Genomic DNA, 20,618 nt, shown 5'->3' with positions numbered 1-20,618 from the left:
AGAAATTTACAGATAGGCAAAGTAAGAAAAATACTGCTTAACAATTTATTTCAGTCCAAATCCAGTGATTTAGATTCTGGTATTAGGCTTGTAACAAATGGACTCACTAATGATCAGTATAAACAGGTAGGATTTATTGATTAAAGGACATTTAATTTGCACATTTTGACATGTGATGTTGGCAATTTGTGTTTGAATGGTTTATAAAGCTTCCGTATTGAATCTCAATGTCTACTGCCACTAAGTGATTCTGTTCTCCCCACCCCCATAATTTCCCACAACTGTGTAAATCCGGAGTAACTCCCCTGAAGTCAATGGAGTTATACCAGTGTAAAGCCAGTGTAAGTGGGTGGATGATCAGCCCAAGAGATTCTGTTTTTTGTCAGCTCCACTGATATTTAGGGAGATTTTTCCTCTGAAATAACAGCAGGGAAAGAAGAATATAAAATAGGTGAGTGATGCCAGCATGAATCTGGTGGTAGGGAGGTGGCAGATACATATCTGGAGTCACACATGCTGAAAACTAGAGTAACACAGAGGTAAATCAGAGATGCAGGCCCAGATCCTCAAAGTTATTTAGGCTTCTAGCTCCCATTGATTTAAATGGGAGTTAGGGTCCTAGATACCTTTGAGGATCTGGGCCATTCTTCTTAAATATTTTTTATAAGTTATGGCAAGTTAAAAACAATGGAGCTATGCTCTATTTACTTAAGTTATAACAAATGAAATTCAATAGTTTGTCAGCAGAGTTCAGAATCTGTGTCAAAATGCAGTGATTTAAGAGGGCTAACTCTGGATTTACACTGGGATAACTGAGATCAGACTCCACCCCTGATTCTGTGGACTTCAGAGAGGAGACTGTGGATTTACCCTGCAGTAACTGAGATCAGAATCCATACTTAATTCCATTGTCTTCATTGGGATAACTGAGATTAGAAAAAGAAAAGGAGTACTTGTGGCACCTTAGAGACTAACAAATTTATTTGAGCACGAAAGCTTATGCTCAAATAAATTTGTTAGTCTCTAAGGTGCCACAAGTATTCCTTTTCTTTTTGTGAATACAGACTAACACGGCTGTTACTCTGAAACCTGAGATCAGAAACTGGCCACAAACACTGATTAGAATGAATTACAGTGGGTGCCCTTGAAAACATAGCAGCGCTGACTTACATAAATAGATAAGGTTACCTAGGTAATTTTAATATGCCTCAATTGCCTTATATTTAGGGCTTTTCTACTTAGTATAAACAGGTCCCATTCACTCAAATGGCAGCCAAACATGCTCTAAGATGGTATTGTCATTTGCTCTAAATGCCTACCAGATTCCTTGAAAGAATCATCTTTGACTTTGATCCAATGAAAGCAGGATGAAAAATACCCCCTTGAAGACCTATAACATGATGGTTGGATGGCATCAAGAACAGGCATTCTTCCTTGTAATGTACCAGATTTGGTTCAGGACAGAACAACATGGAGGCACAAAATGTATTCAGTGGCCTCTATGCTGACCACACAACATGAGAATTAACTAAGTACTTGAAAGTGTATTAAGCTAAAGTGCACAAAGACACTGTTAGTACACGGAAAGGAAGTCTACACGCGGAGTTAGTGCAGAGTTGCTAATGCACTGTAAATTTACACCTAGCTTGCTGCCCACTAACTTCTTCCATGGACAAGCCCTTTTTATAGGGAATTCCACAAATAACAGCATAACCCTCTTTATTTTTCTAAGGCAATTGACAATACTTGTGGGAGGTGATTGAGCTGGTCAAAACTCTGAATTTCCATTTTGTGGGAAAAGTTGATGTTTTGAAAGTTGTTTTCATTCCGAATCAGAACAGAAACAAGTATATTCGAAATTCCATTTGAAATGGAAATTGCAAAACAAGCCTATTTCAAACAATTTGTTTTTGAAAAACAAAATCAAATCTCCACTTCAAAATGAAATTTTTGTTTTGCAGTTTACTTTATTATTCCTGTTCATATTCCTTTTATTATTTTACCATTATGTCATGACAAGTCAGTAGTATGCGCAATATGGCATGCCTTATTATGTTGAGTCTTCATAATATGACAATAAAAGAGTCAAAATATTCTTTTCTTGTTTCTTTTTTCTCGTCCCCTTTTCCTTTTCACAAACAAACAAAACACATTTTTGATGGCAGCTGCTACTTAGGAGAGATCAGAACAGTTTGCCACCTCCACATTTTCAAGAAGAAAATATGATACAGTGTGTAAACAGGAAACTGCCTCATTAGAACACAAACAGGAGCCCTTTGGGTCTAGAAAGAAGGTATTTCAATCTGTACTGAGTAGTAGCTGCCATTAGTTTTTGTAAAGTAAAATAATAGAAAAATGCAATACAATACAATAATAGACTATTTCAACTAATATTATGTTGTGAAATATTGTGAAACATAATATAAAAATGAAAAAGAAAATAAATTTTGAAACAAAATTATCTGCTCTAAAGCTTGGATTTAAAAAATAGCCTAAGAGATGAGGCACCAAAATCCCCTCAGAAGTGGGTGCCTAACTACCTTGGGATCCTTTGAAAGACTCTGTTTACATATTTCCCTCTGGCCTATTCCACAGTACACTGATCACGAGCAGCTATGGTTCGGTGTCTAGGGCACTGAATGGAGAGTTTGGGTCAGTCCATGACTTCGGTTACACTGATCTAATTCCGCTGCATTTAATAGCTGGACACCACAGTGAATGAGATTACAAGATCTTCAGTCTTTTGGTTCTTGTCACAGCACTGCCAGGTATTTGCTCTGGGTTAGGATTCTGCGCCTCACCTTCCCCCTCTGAGGATATTGACACAACCTATTTGAGAATCCCACTTGAACAGTGCTAGGCATTATTATTTAAAAAAAAAATAGAGAGAGATATCAGTGTCTGCGGGCCTAATCTCCCTCCCTCTTGCTTTCTCTAGTCTAAATCAGGAATAGCTACCCTTACATCAAGGGGCCAGTTTCCCAGCTGGTGCAGCTTGGCCATACTTCCACTGAAGTCAATGGGACCAGATCCCCTGCTGGTGTGAATTTTCATAGCTCCATTGGATTCAATGGGCCATTTCCCCATCTGCTGTAAACGAGCATAGCTCCACTAAGGTCAATGGGATAAAATGCCCAGCTGGTGTAAACTAACAGAGCTATATCAGTCTACAGCAGCTGAATATCTGGCACAAACAGCATTTCCTGACTAAGAACTATTCAGTGGGCTGACCCTGCCAGCTGTTACTCATGAAAGTACTTCTTACCCCAGAGATCCCAATGTTATCAATGAAACCACTGATGTCCGCAGACCTACTCACATGAGTAAGGATTTTCAGGGTTTGGCCCCTTTGAGTGTTTGCAGGACTCAGCCCCTAACTTGGGTGGTTAAAAGAAGGACAATAACGGCCCTGATAATTCACTCACACCAGTTTTTTGCACTGATCTATCTCCAGTGACTTTAGTGCAGCCACCCATCAGTTGCCTCAGTGAAAATGATGGGAGAATTTGGGTTGATATATTTAGTGATGACTAAAACTCCAGATCTGATCCTTACACTCTGCCTGGCTGTGAGAAAGGGAGTTAAACATCTAGCTCCCACTGACCGATTGACTCTGGGGGATTTAGACACTAACTCCCTTCATCCCCTCTCAGAATCTCAGTCACAATGTTCCTGAGCAGATTGCTGTGGTTGAGATTTTAAAAGATCACCAGTTTCCACTAACTGAAGTGGGCACCCAAATCCATTAGGCTGGGATTCACAAAGGAGTGCAAGGGAATCAGGTGCCCAACTCCCATTGAATTCAGTGGGAATTGGGCACCTAACTTCCTTAGGCCCTTCTGGAAATCACACCCTGTGGTAGCCTTGACAATCACAATCTGTGTGCTTTGGATGTGCTGAATCAGGATGGCCAGATAAAATACACGTTTGACTTAAACCTTATATTCATCCAGAGGACATATAGAGTGTGGGCAGCATCCTAGATATGTTCTAGGAATTATTTTGGAGAAGTTCTGTAGCCTTTGTTATACAGGGGTCAGATTAGATTAGCACAATGGTCCTTTCTGGCATTAGAATCTATTAATCTAAGCACTGCATTCTTTCCCAGATCTTTATCTGGGGGCAGGCTGGGGGGGGGGGGGTGGGGGTTAGTGGGTTACAGATTGTGGTAATAAGCCATGAATCCAGTGTCTTTATTAAGTCTGTGATTTTTAGTTTCTAGCAAAGTTATGAATTTAAGGTCCCAAACTCATCTTTTGAAGGTGTCATTCAGGTTTCCTTTGAGGACAAGGACTGTGAGGTCAGATATGGAGTGACTGTTTTGTGAAAAGTGTTCACCTGTGGGTGATAGGGTGTTTTTGTCATGCAGCTGCTGGACCAGTAGGTGTAGAGCATCCTCGATCTTCATCTACCAGAGCTTTGGTCTATCATGTGAAAGGTAAATATTCCCAGCTGGGAATAGAATTGTGGTGCAATGGTTCAATGTTGTTTACACTGTGCAGACATCAGGCTGCTGCTAGAAAAATTATATTGAAAGAAATATTTTTTTAAAAAATCAGTAAAAAAAAATGAAAATAAGAAAAAATGAGTGAAATGAAGATAACTTCAGATTCCCCCCGCCCCCCGAAAATAGTTGTTGGTTTTTTTTTTACCAGATCTTATGTAAAATTGTCAAAAGCACATAAGAAACCTAGGATCCTACGTCTCATTGAAAGTCAATAGGACTTACACTTTGTCTAGACAGGGGAAATTGACTGGCATAACTATTCTAGACTAGTTTAGCTATTGTGGAATAACTCCCCCATGTGGATACTGTATTCAGAATAAAAGTTATTTTAGTCTCGATAAATCACTGTGCTTTGTAAGCAGAGTAATTATTCTGAAATAAAGTAATTTTTATTCTGGAGTACAGCATTCACCTGGGGAGTGATTCTGGAAGAGCTGTTGCAGACAGCTTATTCCACAATAGCTATGCTGGTTGATTTAAGTCCCATTTAGGCAAGGACTTCAATTCCTAAGTGCCTGAGTAACGTTTGAAAATAGGACTAAGTCTCCTAAAGAACTTGTTGTCTCGATTGTGATATGAATCATCTAGGTATAAGTCTCAAAACCTTGCATCTGGCAGCATTTCAGAGATTTTCCTTTTTATATTAAGCTGTGTTGTCCCTGCCTTTTGCACAGAAAGGTTTGCTATTTTTTGCATGTTGAATTGGTTTTCCTAGGCCTGGTCTACACTACAACTTTATGTCAAATTTAGCAGCATTAAATCAAATTAACCCTGCACCCATCCGCACAACAAAGCCATTTTTTTCGACATAAAGGGCTCTTAAAATTGATTTCTATACTCCTCCCTGACGAGGAGATTAGCGCTGAAATCGACATCGTCGTTTTGAATTAGGGTTAGTGTGGATGCAATTCGACGGTATTGGCCTCCGGGAGCTATCCCACAGTGCACCATTGTGACCACTCTGGACAGCACTCTGAACTCAGATCCACTGGCCAGGTGTACAGGAAAAGCTCCGGGAACTTTTGAATCTCATTTCCTGTTTTGCCAGGCAAGCTCATCAGCACAGGTGACCATACAGTCCCAGAACTGAAAAAGAGCTCCAGCATGGACCGAACGGGAGGTACTGAATCTGATCGCTGTATGGGGAAAGGAATCCATGCTATCAGAACTACGTTCCAAAAGACAAAATGCCAAAACATTTCAAAAAATCTCCGAGGCCATGAAGGATAGAGGCTACAGCACGGACGCAACACAGTGCTGCGTGAAACTTAAGAAGCTCAGACAAGTGTACCAGAAAACCAAAGAATCAAACGGACACTCCGGGACAGAACCCCAGACAAGCTGCTTCTACGTTGAGCTGCATCCAATTCTAGGGGGGGCCGCCACCACCACCCCACCCTTGTCCATGGACTCCGATGATGGGGTGCTCTCCGCCATGGCTGAGGATTTTGCGGATGGGGAAGATGAGGAGGAGGACGAGCTTGAGGAGAGCATACAGTACACCGTTCTCCCTGACAGCCAGGATCTTTTTATCACCCTGACTGAAATACCCTCCCAACCCAACCAAGCCGGAGAAGGGAACTCTGGTGAGTGTACCTTTTTAAATATAATACATGTTTTAAAAGCAAGTGTTTTTTAATGATTAATTTGCCCTAAGGACTTGGGATGCATTCATGGCCAATACAGCTACTGGAAAAGTCTGTTAACATGTCTGGGGATGGAGGGGAAATCCTCCAGGGACATCTCCATGAAGGTCTCCTGGAGGTACTCTAAAAGCCTTTGCAGAAGGTTTCTAGGGAGAGCAGCCTGATTCCGTCCTCCGTGGTAGGACACTTTACCATGCCATGCTAGTAGCAAGTAATCTGGTATCATTGCATGACAAAGCCTGGCAGCGTATGGTCCCAGTGTTTGCTGGCATTCAAGCAACATCCGTCCTTTATCTCTCTGAGTTATCCTCGGGAGAGTGATATCATTCATGGTAACCTGGTTGAAATATGGGAATTTAATTAAGGGGACATTGAGAGGTGGTCGTTTCTACTGGGCTGTTTGCCCGTGGCTGAAAAGAAATCCTCCTCACAGTTAGCCACGCGGTGGGGGGGGTGGACATTGGCGCTGAGCTGTTCACTTTTGGTTAGCAGGGATCTTCCCTGATACCAGCCATGCGGTGGGGTGAGGGGTAAAGCGACCATCCCAGAGAAGTGGATGCGGGGGGTTAGTTTGGTTTCTGCTGCTGCACGTTAACACGAAAACCACAGCACTAAATGGCCAACTCAATGGTCTTTGCTTGGTATGGCAAAGAAGGGCACTTCTGTTATGAATGTTGCAGAAGCCGAAAGACTATGGCTTACCATGGCCGCCTGCAAGCCGCATTCTGTTGCCCGGAACTGCGTGTGTGATCTGTAACACCAAAGCTGCAGACACTCAATATAAGATGCAAAAAGTGACCTTGTACCAAAATTGCATGTCCTATGTAGTGTGAATAGTGTTGTTCACCATGAAAGAGTATAGCCATTGTTCTGTAAAATGTATCTTCACTCCCTTTTTTTACCTCCCGCAGCTGAAAATATTTCAAACCTCCCTTCTCCGTCCCAAAGGCTATCTCAGATAAGGCAGCAAAAAAACCACACACATGATGAAATGTTCTCTAAGCACATGCAGTCGTCCAGCACTGACAGAGCTCAGCAGAATGTGTGGAGGGACACAGTAGCAAAGCACAGGAAAGTGGCCAATGAACGTGAGGACAGGAGGGACGATCAAGATGAGAGGTGGCAGCAGGAAGATCAGAGGAGGCAGGATGCAATGCTGGGGCTACTGGGGGATCAAATGGACATGCTCCGGCGTCTGGTGGAGGTTCAGGAATGGCAGCAGGATCACAGACTGCCACTGTAGCCCCTGTTTAACTGCCCTCCCTCCTCCCCAAGTTCCATAGCCTCCTCACCCAGATGCCCAAGAATGCGGGGTGGGAGGCTCCGGGCGCCCAACCACTCCACCCCAGTGGACAGCCCAAGCAACAGAAGGCTGCCATTCAACAAGTTTTGAAGAGGCCTTTTTCTACCCTCCTGCCACACCCCATCTGGGCTACCTTGTGAGTTATCTCCCTATTTTTATAATCAATTAATAAAGAATACATGTTTTTTAAATGATAGTGACTTTATTTCCTTGGCAAGCAAGCTGTGATCGAAGGCGGGAGGGCAGGTGGCTTACAGGGAATTAAAGTCAACCAAGGGGGCAGGTTTTCATCAAGGAGAAACAAACAGAAGTGTCACATGGTACCCTGGCCAGTCATGAAACTGGTTTTCAAAGCTTCTCTGATGCGCAGCACTTCCTGCTGTGCTCTTCTAATCGCTCTGGTGTCTGGCTGCGTGTATTCGGCAGCCAGTAGATTTGCATCAACCTCCCACCCCACCATAAACGTCTCTCCCTTACTCTCACAGAGATTGTGGAGCACACAGCAAGCAGCAATAACAATGGGAATATTGCTTTCGCTGAAGTATGAATGAGTCAGTAAACTGTGCCAGCGACCCTTTAAATGTCCAAATGCACACTCTACCACCATTCTTCACTAGCTCAGCACATTGTTGAACAGCTCCTTACTACTGTTCAGAATGCCTGTGTATGGCTTCATGAGCCAGGGCATTAAGGGGTAGGCTGGGTCCCTGAGGATAACTATAGGTATTTCAACATCCCCAACAGTTATTTTCTGGTCTGGGAAGTAAATCCCTTCCTGCAGCCGTTTAAACTGCAGGGGGCGGGCAGTAGGGTGTCTGTTTGTTTGCATCAGGGAAGCCTGGCTGTTTAAAATAGCCAGAGCTTCGCGAACCAGCTGAGCGGCGGCGAACCAGCTGAGCAGCAGGGGACAGCAGAGCAGCTCACAGCAGGAGTTTGCCTGGGACTGGTAAGTATCCGAGTGTGTGTTTGTTTGCTTGCTGAGGAAGTATCTGAGCATGTGTTTGCTGGGAGGGCAGTGTGAGAGCCTGAGTGAGTGTCTGATTGGCTGCTAGCCTGAAGGGGGCGGGCAGTAGGGTGTCTGTTTGTTTGCGTCAGGGAAGCCTGGCTGTTTAAAATAGCCAGAGCTTCGCGGCGGCGAACCAGCTGAGCAGTGGGGGACAGCAGAGCAGCTCACAACAGGAGTTTGCCTGGGAGTTCGCCTGGAGTGAGCCCAGTGAGGCTTACGTCTTGCAAACTGCTCTGAGGAAAGCTCATAGTAGGAAGGTGATATGGAAGGGAGGGGGGTTCAGCTGTTGTGACCTGCACTGGATGTGCCATGTTTGTCTTTCTTCCACAGGACAGAAGCGACTTTGTCTGTACAAAGTGCAAGCTGGTCTCCATATTGGAAGAGAAGATTGAAGGTCTGGAGCAACAGATAACAACCCTGCGTTGCATACGAGAAACTGAGGATTTTCTGGACAAAACTCAGGATAGGCTTCTAGGGGCACAAAGCTCTAAAGATATAGAGCAAGTTGCACAGAGAAGCCAAGAGGCCAGTGAAGAAGCTTGGCAACATGTGACCTCCAGAAGAGGTAAGCGGAATGTCCGGGTTCCAGTAACACAGACACAGGTAACTAACCGCTTTCATGTTCTCTCCACAGGTATCGTTGCGGAGAGTGGACCAGATGATATGTCTGGGGCGAGAAAGCAGAAGGAGACTCCACTGGTTGGAAGGCATGAGATGCTATGTCCTGAGGTTGGGTGTTCCACGACCACCACTCCCAAGAGGAGAAGGCGGGTGGTGGTGGTCGGGGACTCTCTCCTCCGGGGGACTGAGTCATCTATCTGCCGCCCTGACCGGGAAAACCGAGAAGTCTGTTGCTTGCCAGGGGCTAAGATTCGCGATGTGACGGAGAGACTGCCGAGACTCATCAAGCCCTCGGATCGCTACCCCTTCCTGCTTCTCCACGTGGGCACCAATGATACTGCCAAGAATGACCTTGAGCGGATCACTGCGGACTACGTGGCTCTGGGAAGAAGGATAAAGGAGTTGGAGGCGCAAGTGGTGTTCTCGTCCATCCTCCCCGTGGAAGGAAAAGGCCTAGGTAGGGACCGTCGAATCGTGGAAGTCAACGAATGGCTACGCAGGTGGTGTCGGAGAGAAGGCTTTGGATTCTTTGACCATGGGATGGTGTTCCATGAAGGAGGAGTGCTGGGCAGAGACGGGCTCCATCTTACGAAGAGAGGGAAGAGCATCTTTGCCAGCAGGCTGGCTAACCTAGTGAGGAGGGCTTTAAACTAGGTTCACCGGGGGAAGGAGACCAAAGCCCTGAGGTAAGTGGGAAAGCGGGATACCGGGAGGAAGCACAGGCAGGAATGTCTGTGAGGGGAGGGCTCCTGCCTCATACTGGGAATGAGGGGCGATCAACAGGTTATCTCAAGTGCTTATATACAAATGCACAAAGCCTTGGAAACAAGCAGGGAGAACTGGAGGTCCTGGTGATGTCAAGGAACTATGACGTGATCGGAATAACAGAGACTTGGTGGGATAACTCGCATGACTGGAGTACTGTCATGGATGGTTATAAACTGTTCAGGAAGGACAGGCAGGGCAGAAAAGGTGGGGGAGTAGCACTGTATGTAAGGGAGCAGTATGACTGCTCAGAGCTCCGGTACGAAACTGCAGAAAAACCTGAGTGTCTCTGGATTAAGTTTAGAAGTGTGTGCAACAAGAGTGACGTAGTGGTGGGAGTCTGCTATAGACCACCGGACCAGGGGGATGAGGTAGATGAGGCTCTCTTCCGGCAGCTCACGGAAGCTACTAGATCGCATGCCCTGATTCTCATGGGTGACTTTAATTTTCCTGATATCTGCTGGGAGAGCAATACAGCGGTGCATAGACAATCCAGGAAGTTTTTGGAAAGCGTAGGGGACAATTTCCTGGCGCAAGTGCTAGAGGAGCCAACTAGGGGGGCGCTTTTCTTGACCTGCTGCTCACAAACCAGGTAGAATTAGTGGGGGAAGCAAAAGTGGATGGGAATCTGGGAGGCAGTGACCATGAGTTGGTTGAGTTCAGGATCCTGATGCAGGGAAGAAAGGTAAGCAGCAGGATACGGACCCTGGACTTCAGGAAAGCAGACTTCGACTCCCTCAGGGAACGGATGGCCAGGATCCCCTGGGGGACTAACTTGAAGGGGAAAGGAGTCCAGGAGAGCTGGCTGTATTTCAAGGAATCCCTGTTGAGGTTACAGGGACAAACCATCCCAATGAGTCAAAAGAATAGTAAATATGGCAGACGACCAGCTTGGCTTAATGGTGAAATCCTAGCGGATCTTAAACATAAAAAAGAAGCTTACAAGAAGTGGAAGGTTGGACATATGACCAGGGAAGAGTATAAAAATATTGCTCGGGCATGTAGGAATGATATCAGGAGGGCCAAATTGCACCTGGAGCTGCAGCTAGCCAGAGATGTTAAGAGTAACAAGAAGGGTTTCTTCAGGTATGTTGGCAACAAGAAGAAAGCCAAGGAAAGTGTGGACCCCTTACTGAATGAGGGAGGCAACCTAGTGACAGAGGATGTGGAAAAAGCTAATGTACTCAATGCTTTTTTTGCCTCTGTTTTCACTAACAAGGTCAGCTCCCAGACTGCTGCGCTGGGCATCACAAAATGGGGAAGAGATGGCCAGCCCTCTGTGGAGATAGAGGTGGTTAGGGACTATTTAGAAAAGCTGGACGTGCACAAGTCCATGGGGCCGGACGAGTTGCATCCGAGAGTGCTGAAGAAATTGGCGGCTGTGATTGCAGAGCCATTGGCCATTATCTTTGAAAACTCGTGGCGAACTGGGGAAGTCCCGGATGACTGGAAAAAGGCTAATGTAGTGCCAATCTTTAAAAAAGGGAAGAAGGAGGATCCTGGGAACTACAGGCCAGTCAGCCTCACCTCAGTCCCTGGAAAAATCATGGAGCAGGTCCTCAAAGAATCAATAATGAAGAACTTACATGAGAGGAAAGTGATCAGGAACAGCCAGCATGGATTCACCAAGGGAAGGTCATGCCTGACTAATCTAATCGCCTTTTATGATGAGATTACTGGTTCTGTGGATGAAGGGAAAGCAGTGGATGTATTGTTTCTTGACTTTAGCAAAGCTTTTGACACGGTCTCCCACAGTATTCTTGTCAGCAAGTTAAGGAAGTATGGGCTGGATGAATGCACTATAAGGTGTGTAGAAAGCTGGCTAGATTGTCGGGCTCAACGGGTAGTGATCAATGGCTCCATGTCTAGTTGGCAGCCGGTATCAAGTGGAGTGCCCCAAGGGTCGGTCCTGGGGCCGGTTTTGTTCAATATCTTCATAAATGATCTGGAGGATGGTGTGGATTGCACTCTCAGCAAATTTGCGGATGATACTAAACTGGGAGGAGTGGTAGATACGCTGGAGGGGAGGGATAGGATACAGAAGGACCTAGACAAATTGGAGGATTGGGCCAAAAGAAATCTGATGAGGTTCAATAAGGATAAGTGCAGGGTCCTGCACTTAGGACGGAAGAACCCAATGCACCGCTACAGACTAGGGACTGAATGGCTAGGCAGCAGTTCTGCGGAAAAGGACCTAGGGGTGACAGTGGACGAGAAGCTGGATATGAGTCAGCAGTGTGCCCTTGTTGCCAAGAAGGCCAATGGCATTTTGGGATGTATAAGTAGGGGCATAGCGAGCAGATCGAGGGACGTGATCATTCCCCTCTATTCGACATTGGTGAGGCCTCATCTGGAGTACTGTGTCCAGTTTTGGGCCCCACGCTACAAGAAGGATGTGGATAAATTGGAGAGAGTCCAGCGAAGGGCAACAAAAATGATTAGGGGTCTGGAACACATGACTTATGAGGAGAGGCTGAGGGAGCTGGGATTGTTTAGCCTGCAGAAGAGAAGAATGAGGGGGGATTTGATAGCTGCTTTCAACTACCTGAAAGGGGGTTCCAAAGAGGATGGCTCTAGACTGTTCTCAATGGTAGCAGATGACAGAACGAGGAGTAATGGTCTCAAGTTGCAGTGGGGGAGGTTTAGATTGGATATTAGGAAAAACTTTTTCACTAAGAGGGTGGTGAAACACTGGAATGCGTTACCTAGGGAGGTGGTAGAATCTTCTTCCTTAGAGGTTTTTAAGGTCAGGCTTGACAAAGCCCTGGCTGGGATGATTTAACTGGGAATTGGTCCTGCTTCGAGCAGGGGGTTGGACTAGATGACCTTCTGGGGTCCCTTCCAACCCTGATATTCTATGATTCTATGATTCTATGAAACAGACCACAGTTCCTGAAGATGCGAGCATCATGAACCTTTCCCGGCCATCCCATGTTAATGTTGGTGAAACTTCCCTTGTGATCCACCAGTGCTTGCAGCACCATTGAAAAGTGCCCCTTGCGGTTTATGTACTGGCTGCCCTGGTGGTCCAATCCCAAGATAGGGATATGCGTTCTGTCTATAGCCCTACCACAATTAGGGAATCCCATTGCAGCAAAGCCATCCACTATGACCTGCACATTTCCCAGAGTCACTACCTTTGATAGCAGCAGCTCAATGATTGTGCTGGCTACTTGCATCACAGGAACCCCCACAGTAGATTTGCCCTCTCCAAATGGATTACCAACTGACTGGTAGCTGACTGGCATTGCAAGCTTCCACAGGGCTATTGCCACTCGCTTCTCAACTGTGAGGGCTGCTCTCATCTTGGTATTCTTGCGCTTCAGGCCAAAGCAAGTCACAAAGTTCCATGAAAGTGTCCTTACATGTAGAAAAGTTTCAGAGCCACTGGGAATCATCCCAGACCTGCAGCACTATGTGGTCCCACTAGTCTGTGCTTGTTTCCCAGGCCCAGAATCGGCGTTCCATGGCATGAGCCTGCCCCATTAACCCCAAATTGCCGGGGACCGCAGTTTTAGAGAAATCTGTGTCCATGTCCTCATCACTCTCGTCACTGCGCTGCCGTCGCCTCCTTGCCTGTTTTTCAGGTTCTGGATCTGCATATACTGCATCATAATGTGCAAGGTGTTTACAAAGGTCATAACTGCTGCAGTGAGCTGAACGGGCTCCATGCTTGCCATGCTGTGGCATCTGCTTGGGCAATCTAGGGAAAAGGGCGTGAAATGATTGTCTGCCATTGCTTTCACGGAGGGAGGGTTGACTGACGACATTTACCCATAACCACCCATGACAAATTTTTGGCCCCATCAGGCATTGGGAGCTCAGCCCAGAATTCCACTGGGCAGCGGGGACTGCGGGAACTGTGGGATAGCTACTCACAGTGCACCACTTGGAATGTCGACGCTTGCTATGGTAATGTGGGCACACACTGCCAAATTAATGTACTTAGTGTGGACGCATGCGCTCGACTTTATACAATCTGTTCCCAAAAATCAACTTCTGTAAAATCGGAGTAATTTCATAGTATAGACATACCCTTAACTAACATAAGTTCCCATTGAATGTGATGGGAGTTTTCAGTGGCTATGGACTTGAAAATTATCCCCTAAGATTTCTACAAATAATTAAAAACATGTTTACTGTTTACTATCAGGAGCATCCATTCACATGAATTCCACATCTTCAGCTGGTGCAAATTGGCGTAATTCTATTGAAGTTTTTTGTAGTTATTGAAGGTTTTTTGGTTGTTTTTTTTAACTTTGCCTACCTATAAATTTCAATTACTGTAGATGAAAATATTTTTCATCGATCTGTATGCATACTGTGACATCGACATTTACCAACATAAACCAATATTTACATTTTCCGATAAAAATTTAATTATTCAAAGCTGACCTATATGTCATAAGAGTTTGCAGAATTAGTAGAGCTGCTTGAAAAATGGAATTTGCATCCTGTAGGAAATTCGGATACTTTAACATTTGCTTTCATCCCAAATTGGGGCAAATTATTGAAATATTAAAAATTATTGTCAAACAAAAACATTTGTATTTTAAAATGAAAAAAAATGATATTTTTGATCAAAATGAAGTGTTTCTTCATCATTTAAAAATATTTTTTTTAAATGTGAAGTCAAAATGAAAAAAAAAATAAAATGTCAAAATGAAACGAAAAGTGTATTTTGAAATTGACATTTTGACTTAAAATGACATTTTAAGTTGAAATGTCAATTTAAAGCTATGTTTTTCATGAAAATAAAAAAAAATATTGAAATTGTCATTTTCCTTTCAATTTCATTTAAACTACATTTTAAGATGGGAAAATTTTTGTTCATACAGTTCTGACCATGTCTAAGAATTACTCACTATTGTATACACTCATATACAGATATTAACAATGCTGGTTTACATTTATCATGTCTATCATCACCTTTTTCACTTAAAAAAGAAAAGAGTCAGTGTGGACCAGAGGATGTATGATATGAGATAAGAATTTTTATTAAGTATCAAGGAGTTCATTTAAAATAAAAATGTTTCTCAGGTTTGGTCAATATGAAACATAACCAGGTTTCCTTACTTTGTACACTTGACATCATAATGGGTGAAAAAAGGGAAAACATCAAATGTGTCTTTACAAATCAGTTTAACCTAATACGGGTCCGCAAAGCCTGAAATGCTTTAATCTTAATTATACGTTTTTGGCATGGTGACACTAAAGGGCAAAGTTAAATTTTCTACTGGAGGAAAACCTCTTATTTATGCAGAATAATGGGGGGAACACCAATAATTAGTACTGGTCAAAAATATTCCATCAAAACATTTTTTCTTCAGAAAACTGGGTTTTCAACAAAATGAAAATTATACAGGAAAGTGTCTGCTCCTCTAAACAACCCCCCCCCCCAAAATCCCGAGCCATTATTTTTCATTTGAAAAGCAAACACTATCAGTTTTTGGTCAAAATATTTCAATTTTTAGCAGCTTTCAGCAGAAAATATTCAGGTTTTGACTGAAAAAAATTGGGTTTCAGCTAAAAATCTTCAGTTTTTCAATGACAGTTCAAAAATGTTGCAGAGAAAAAAAGATCTGACCAACTTTACTCAAAATTCATAAAAGTAAAACAGGCAACTTTATGCTTTCTCCAGTGCTGTCCCACAAATTTACTTCAATATCCACCTTCAATTCCCTCCTCAAGACACTGCTTCATAATGATAACTACAAAAACCGTGACAATGGTTAGGCTGTTGGTATGCAGAGACCAATGCCTATCAGCTGAACATGAGCTTCCAGTGTGACGCTCTGGCCAAAAGGGCTAATGCAATCCTGAGATTCATAAACAGGCGAATCTCCAGTAGGCCGAGAGAGGTTATTTTACCTCTGTATTTAGCGCTGGTGTGACCACTGCTGGAATACTGTGTCCAGTGCTGGTGTCCACAGTTCAAGAAGGATGTTGATAAATTGGAGAGGGTTCAGAGAAGAGCCACAAGAATGATTAAAGGATTAGAGAACATGTGTTATAGTGAAAGACTCAAGGCGTTCAACCTATTTCCCTAACAAAGAAAGACAGAAGGGGTGACTTGATTACAGTCTATAAATACCTACACAGGGAACAAATATTTGATAATGGGCTCTTCAGTTTAGCAGAGAAAGGTCTAACATGGTCCAATGGCTGGACGTTGAAGCTAGACAAATTCACACTGGAAATAAGGTGTGATTTTTTTACAATGAGAGTAATTAACCATTGGAACCATTTACCAAGGATTATGGTGGATTCTTCGTCACTGACCATTTTTAAATCAAGATTGGATGTTTTTCTAACAGATATGCTCTAGGAAATATTTAGAAGTTCTCTGGCCTGTGTTATACAGTAGGTCAGACTACATGATCACAATGGTCCTTTCTGGCCTTGGAATCCAAGAATACAATCTCACTGTTTCCTTGTACTCCCCTGTTCGTCTGTCTCCATCTGTTGTCTCTAGTCTGATACTTAGGCCTGGTCTACAGTACGCGGTTATTTCGGAATTAGCTGAGTTACCTAGAAATAAAACTCATTCTGTCCACATGACCAAACCAGTTTTTTTGATTTAAAGGGCTCTTTAATCTGATTCCTGTACTCCACCTTGGCAAGTGGAGTAGCGCTAAAATCGAGATCGCAGTTCCGGTACAGGTACTGTGGTACAGTTACAGGTACTGTGGATGCAATTTGATGATATTGGCCTCTGGGAGCTATCCCAGAATGCTCCCTTGTGACCAATCTGGACTACACTCTGAACTCTGATGCACTAGTCAGGTAGGCAGTAAAAGCCCCGTGAACTTTTGAATTTCCTGTCTGGTCAGCATCAGCACAGGTGACCATCAGCACAATCCACCATCACAGGCGATCATGCAGAGTCCACCATCACAAGAGACCATGCAGTCCAGTATTCGCAGATGAGTTCCAGCATGGTCCGAATGGGAGGTACTGGATCTCATTGCATGCTGGGGAGACAAATCTGTTATGACAGAACAATGTTCCAAAGAAAGAAACGCAAATACGTATGCTGAAGTCTCCAGGGCCATGATGGAAAGAGGCTACTCCAGGGACACAGAGCAGTGTCGTACAAAAATCAAGGAGCTCAGGCAAGCATACCAAAAAGCCAGGGAGGTGAACGTGTGCTCTGGGTCACAGCCCCATACATGCCGCTTCTACCGTGAGCTGCATGCAATTATGGGGGGTGATGCCACCACTACCCCACCACTGTCTGTGGACACCTGCAAGAGGGGAGTAGCATGGAGCAAGGAGGATGAGTTTGTGGAGGACGAAGAGGAGGAGGAGGAGGAGGAGAAGGAGGACAGTGCGCAGGCGGCAAGTGTGGAATCTGTTTTCCCCACTAGCCAAGAACTATTCTTAATGCTGGAGCCAACAGCCTCCCCCCACTCCCAAGTGGGCTCCTGGACCGTGACCCTTGAGACAGCACTTCTGGTGAGTGAGAGCTTGATCGGAGCCACGCGGTGGGGGGTGGGGGGAAACCCAGCTGCCCTGGGCTGTTCGTGTTTAGTTTAAAGGGCATATCCCTGATCAAAGCCTCATCGGAGCCCCACAGTGTGTGGGTGTGTGAGGAGGGGGAGGGTGTTGTGTGAAGCGATCATCCCAGAGAGCCCACAGGCCCTCCTTTTATATGGCAAACCCACCAGGCATTGCTTACTAAGGGAAAGGGGACCCGGCAGTTTGAAAGCATTGAAATGAATATGGAAGAAGCAGAACCCCGCATGTCCCTAGGGCTTACCATGGCTGCCTGCAGCTGAATTCTGTTGCTTGGCCGCATGTGATGGCTTACTCACACCAAAGTGGCAGGCACTTCAGTATAAGAGGCAAAATGAGACCTTGTACAGAAAGAACATGTGCTGTGTACTATGAATTGCCTGTTTCACGGAGAAACAGTGTCCCCATTTGTTCTCTAAAATGTATCTTTTAAAATACTACCCTCCCTTTTTCTCCTCCCGCAGCAGGTGCAAATGTTTCAACACGGCCCCTATCTACTCTGTCCCAGAGGCTGGTCCAGATTAGAAGGCAGAAAAAACGAACTTGGGACGACATGTTTACCAAGCTCATGCAGTCCTCCAGCACTGATAGGGCCCAGTTGAATGCATGGAGGCAAACGATTGCAGAGTTTCTTAAAGCGCTACATGAATACGAAGAGAAGAGGGACATGCGCAATGAGAGCAGGCAGGATGCTACTGTCAAGCTCATGGGGGAGCAAACTGACCTACTCCTCTGTATGGTGGATCTAATCCGGGAAAGGCAGCAAGACCACAGACTGCTGTGGCAACCCCTGAATAACCGCCCTCACTCCTCCCCAAGTTCCATAGCCTCCTCACCCAGACGCTCAAGAACACGGGGAGGGGGAGGCTATAGGGACCCACACAGTCAACCCCAGAGGATTGCACAAGCAGCAGAAAACTGGCATATCCTAAATTTTGATTTGGTTTCTGGACTTGTCCTTCCCTCCTCCTCCACCCCCCAACCCAATACCCCCCCTCCCCATCTAGCTTCTGATTTCTCTCAATGTTTTGTACAACAAATAATAAAGAACAGTTTTTAAACAATTGTGACTTTATTTCCTTTCATATACATAGAGGGCTGGTAACTTTAAGAGAAACAAACACAACTGTCACACCGTACCCTGGCCAGTCATGAAACTGGCTTTCAAAGCTTCTCTGATGTGCAGCACGCCCTGCTGTGCTCTTCTGATTGCCCTGTTGTCTGGCTGTGAGAAACTGGTTGCCAGGCAAGTTGCCTCAACCTCCCACCCTGCCATAAATGTCTCCCCCTTACTCTCACAGATATTGTGGAGCACACAACAAGCAGCAATTACAATTGGAACATTGGTTGTGCTGAAATCTAACTGAGCCAGTAAACTGCACCAGCGCACTTTCAAACATCCAAACGCACATTCTACCACCATTCTGCACTTGCTCAGCCTATAGTTGAATGCTCCTTACTACTGTCCAGGCTGCCTGTGTATGGCTTCATGAACCATGGCATTAAGGGGTAGGCTGGGTCCCCGAGGATAACTATAGGCATTTCAACATCCCCAACAGTAATTTTCTGGTCTGGGAAGTAAGTCCCTTTCTGCAGCTGTTCAAACAGACCAGAGTTCCTGAAGATGCGAGGGTCATGCACCTTTCCTAGCCATCCCACATTGATGTCGGTGAAATGTCCCTTGTGATCCACTAGTGCTTGCAGCATCATTGAAAAGTACCCCTTGCGGTTTATGTACTGGCCACCCAGGTGTTCTGGTGCCAAGATAGTGATATGTGTTCCGTCTATCGCCCCACCGCAGTTAGGGAACCCCAGCGCATTAAAGCCATCCACAATGGTCTGCACATTTCCCAAAGTCATTACCCTTGATAGCAGCTGGTCAATGATTGTGTTTGCTACTTGCAGCACAGCAGCCCCCACAGTAGATTTGCCCACTCCAAACTGATTCCCAACTGACCGGTAGCTGTCGGGCATTGCAAGCTTCCACAGGGCTATTGCCACTCGCTTCTCAACTGTGAGGGCTGCTCTCATTTTGGTGTCTTTGCACTTCAGGGCCGGAGACAGCAAGTCACAATGTTCTATGGAAGTGGCCCTATGCATATGAAAGTTTCTCAGCCACTGGGAATCATCCCATACCTGCAACACTATGCGGTGCCACCAGTCTGTTCTTGTTTCCCGGGCCCAGAATCAGTGTTCCACAGCATGAACCTGGCCCAACACCACCATGATCTCCCAGTCGCCACATGCCGTACTTCTAGAAATGTCTGTATCCATGTCCTCATCACTATAGTAATCACGCTGTTGTCGCTTCCTTGCCTGGTTTTGCAGGTACTGTGCATACTGCTGGATAATGTGTGAGGTATTTACAATGGTCAAAACTGCAGTGGAGATCTGATCAGGCTCCATGGCTATGGCACCTGCACGGGTAATCCTGGAAAAAGGGCGCGAAACATAGGAGAGCAGAGTGGCAGTGGAAGCTGTGGTGTTTGGTTCATGGTAGCTGAAAAAAAGTGGAAAATGGTTGTTTTCTGTAGCTTTCACAGAGGTGGGAGCCCGGGACAGATAACATGGAGAAGCTTGGAAGCCTGGCAATAGTGGGAGAGCAGAGTTGGCAGTGGAAGCTGTCCTGCTCAGTTCACGATGGCCGAGCAGAGTTGGCAATGGAAGTGTTCGATGAGGAAGAGAAAGAGTAGATAGTAGAGATTACATAGGAAGATGAGAGGAAATGAGAGGTGGATGCATAGTAGCAGGAGAGCAGCGGTGCACCATCTGCTGAAAGCAGTATGGCATCTGCATGCCAAAAAGACGCAAAATGATTTTCTGCTGTAGCTTTCACGAAGGGAGGAGCGACTGACAACACACACCCAGAAACACCCACGAGAATGTTTTTGTCCCATCATGCACTGGGAGCTTAACCCAGAATTCCAATGCGCGGCAGACACACTCTGCCGAATTCACATGCTTTAGTGGGGTCACAGAAGATCGAATGTATAAAATAGCTTCCAAAAATTCCAATAGAATAATTTTGAAATAATTTCGTACTGTAGACATACCCCTAGACTGTAAAATCCTTGGGGCAGAAACTGCCCTTTTCTTCTGTGTTTACACAGCACCTAGTACAATTGGGTCCTCCTCCAATACTGATGCTTTTATGTGTTATGGTAATACAAATAAATAATTATTATTATTAATAAAGCCCTGTTATGAGAGCTAACAATGTTCTTCTAGGTTTCGTTTTCTCTCTTTGAAGAC

General features: G+C 44.9%; 1 pseudogene; it reads left to right on the top strand.

Moving 5' to 3' along the window:
* The first annotated feature begins 466 nt into the window (after nt 1–466).
* Nucleotides 467–7,546, top strand: LOC140898177 (uncharacterized; annotated as a pseudogene).
* The last annotated feature ends 13,072 nt before the right edge of the window (nt 7,547–20,618 follow it).

This window comes from Lepidochelys kempii, chromosome 14 (genome assembly GCF_965140265.1).
Source record: "Lepidochelys kempii isolate rLepKem1 chromosome 14, rLepKem1.hap2, whole genome shotgun sequence".
Taxonomy (NCBI): domain Eukaryota; kingdom Metazoa; phylum Chordata; order Testudines; family Cheloniidae; genus Lepidochelys; species Lepidochelys kempii.
The sequence above is the reverse complement of the archived record's forward strand: the minus strand, read 5'-3'. Positions and strand labels throughout refer to the sequence as shown.